Source organism: Tupaia chinensis, unplaced genomic scaffold (genome assembly GCF_000334495.1).
Source record: "Tupaia chinensis unplaced genomic scaffold, TupChi_1.0 Scaffold149383_1, whole genome shotgun sequence".
In the NCBI taxonomy this organism is placed as follows: Eukaryota; Metazoa; Chordata; class Mammalia; order Scandentia; family Tupaiidae; genus Tupaia; species Tupaia belangeri.
In genome coordinates, this window is record NW_006209227.1 from 1,281,270 (window position 1) to 1,284,628 (window position 3,359).

Here is a 3,359-nt window from a genome sequence, read left to right on the forward strand (position 1 = left end):
GCGGGGGCAGTCCCAGCCATATGTCTGTAAAGTGCTTTTTAACGTGTCTTCACAGACAGCAAGTCACTCAGGCCTTTCCACCCACAACAATCGCCTGAGGCTGGTAGGGGTAAGTACCCCTCACATACGAGAAACCAGAATCTCAAAGGCTCACAGCGCCCCGCTGCTGAGTGGCAAAACGAGGACTCCTAGCCCGCCTGCTGTGCGTCCTGTGCCGATTGGGGGTTTGTTCTCCACACAGACCCTGGGACCCATCGCCTGCTTGTTCCCCTGAGGGCTCGCTTTGCCATACCTGAGGCCCAGCCCCTTACCAAACCCAGCCCTCCTCTATCAGAGCATATGGGATAAGCAGCTCCAGACATAGAACAATGGCCCAGCTGGAATGACCATCATTCCACTGGGACTCCGGGAGGCAGCCTGGCCCCATGTGCCAGAGTCTCTCGTCTGGCACGCTATGACCGCTGGGCTCAGGTCTGCCTGTGCAGAGCTGCTTTACACACAGATTCAGCTTTCAGAAGACACGTCTTTGACAGTCTTCTAGGGAAGGAAACAGGTGTGAGACTGAGCTTGGGGGTCGTGCCTGTGGCTGGCTTGAGCCACCCGCTTGAACTCTGAGCTTTACTGTCCGATTAGGCGGAGGTAGCAGGGCTTCCACTTGGACATTAGGAGGTGGTCCAACCCCTAGTCTAGACTGTTCTTGCGTTCCTGATCTGAGATGGTCACCACAGATAGAGGATTCTCTTCTCCCCACACATGTGAGCCATAGGAAATGGCATGGTGACCAAAGAAGCCAAGCTAAAGAGGAACTGCTCACGAGAATGTCACAGGTTTATTTCCTCCACCCATGAGATGCCAGAGTGCCTGAAACCAAACCGAAGCATTTCTCCTAGTTAGAAGTCATTTTTCCAACTACTTGAGACTTCAAACACTTAAAAAAACGAACAAACAAAAAACCCAGCAGTTGGCTTTTACTGGGTCCTGAAGGACCCATAGTGCTACTCATGGTATTTGAGTTTCCGAGGGTAGCGTGCCCTGGGATGCCACTGATGGTAACCGTGACTTCTGGGGGCGTATGCACCCAGTCCTGAGCACCAACTTCATTACATCTCTTGTAGTTATGCTCGAGCTGTGCCGACTGAAACGTGTCTTTTACTATACATTTTATTTCACATCTTTGTATCATTAGGTGGTTAAGTGAAGCTTTTACACTATGTCTCGTAAGTTGTCTGTGACTTGGGTGGTAACGTGGATGTTAACAGGTGCTTATTGTGAAAGGGAAGTGTTGGGTCTTCCTGCAGGGGGAGAACTGTTGTCCTTGGTTAAGGAAGGAAGCCAAGGGGGAAGTGAATAGTCAACCGAGCTTCTCCGAGGATCATCCAGGCCCTTCTTGTGTTGTTTCCCCTGGCAGGACTCTGTAGATTACCCTTTGGTTTCCTTTCCTCCCCGTGCAGCTGCTGCAGAAATCACACATCTGCATGGCCCGCTGCGGGCTTGTCTAACCTGACTCGGGCCTTACTTGTTGAGCCATGGGTCACAAGTCCCTCGTCAGCCCTCACTCATTCTCTGCAGCGGTTACAGTATCAGCATTTTCTTAGAGTGGTTTACCCTATTCTAATCCTCATTTTCAGTGACTCTATGCAGGGTCTTCAAAAAGTCCAAGGAAAATGTGTCTTAGGAATTTTAAAAAGATTTTGTACCACATTAAGTTTCTACTTTAATTTCACTTTCCCAGGAATTTTTTTGAAGTCTCCGTGTACTTTCCTACTTCATAGTGAAAATAGAGAACATTCCAGGGGGAGACCCCTCAGTTCCTTCTGCCTTCAGACTTGCCCAAGCCCACCTTCCCGCCCTTGTGCTTACCACAGTGGAAAGGGCATCCCTGTCCTGTGAAAGCGTAGTTCTTCCACCTGTGCCTCGTCTTCTGTTTGTCCATCCACCCCACCTTTTTTCTCCCAAGTTTTTTGTATTGGCAGCCTCTCTGATGGCTGTAGTATGTGGTGAGGTTTTCTGCCTTAGGGAGACCCTCTCAATCTGATGTCGCTTTCCCAGCCACCTCCTCTTTAATGACCAAGCTTCCTGAGAGTTGCCCAGCCTCCCTACCTACTTTCTTCCATCCACACCTGAGCTCACTGGCACTTGGTGTCCACTGCCGGTCAGCCACTGATCCTTTTCTCGTGAAGGAAACCATTGACCTCCAGCTCGGTTGGACTTCTTTGCTCTTACGTTGTAATGGGCACTGCTGAGCCCACTTCTTTCCTTTTCTTTATTCACGGGAGAGCACGTGCATGTGCATGAGAGAGAAACGTCCTCCCTGGGTGCGGTTACACTGTGAGCCCTTTGTCCAGTGCTCCAGCTCACCGATCCTGGGCACTCAGGTGCATGGCCAGTGCATTTCAGGCCGACAGACAGGCACACGACCGCAGTTGGCATGTGGGTCCAGCTTCCCTTGAGCAGCACATCACTGCAGTGCCACAAAGCTGGCCTGAGCCCACTTGAAGTGCTCTGCTCTTAGTTCCATGGCCCTAGTCTGTGTTTCTTTGCCCATTCTAACATTTTTTCAGGAGCATCTCTTCATTTAGAGAGTTCAGTTGCAGGCCTTTAGGGCTCCACTGTGACCTTATTTTGCCTCTGTACTTACCCCACTGGTTAGATGATGCAGGCTCACAGTCCCGCTTCACTGCTAACACCCAGATCTCTCTCTGGCTCCTGCCAGCATGAATGGTCAGCAGCCAGTGGTCAGAAACAGGGCCTTTCTACTTGCCATCTCCAGGTTTGCCTCTCTGTGCACACATGTCCCTCATGTTTCTCTTATAAGGACAATGACCATATTGAATTAAGGCCCCACCTGTGATTTCATTTAAATTTCTTTAGAGCTTTATCCCTAGATGCAGTCATACTGGGGTTTAGTATATTGACATGTACCTGGGGGTACAGTTTAGTCCATAGCAACCATTTAACTGAACCCAGACCTGGGTTCACCCTTAACTCCTCCCTGTCCCATATCATTCGCCACATCCCAGCCACCCTGCTGGTGTCACTGTTTGACCCAACTGTTTTCTCCTCTGCCACTTCAAGCACTGAAAATTTACTCCAGTTTAGGGCCCTCTTTGGATGCACAGCATATTCTGGGGATGCAGCCAAAGAAGGTTAGACACAAGATTAAGAGAAGTAGATGGAAAGGCAGAAATAAATTATTTGGCAAATCAAACGGACAAATCTAAAAAGGCTTTTTGGTGTAGCGGAAAGGAAAAACCCATGCTAAATCAAATTAAGACAAGACAGTAGTAAGTGGAACAGTTAGGATTTTTAAGATATAAGATGTTCCAGTTGTTAATCAGTTTCAAGCTCATAACGATAGG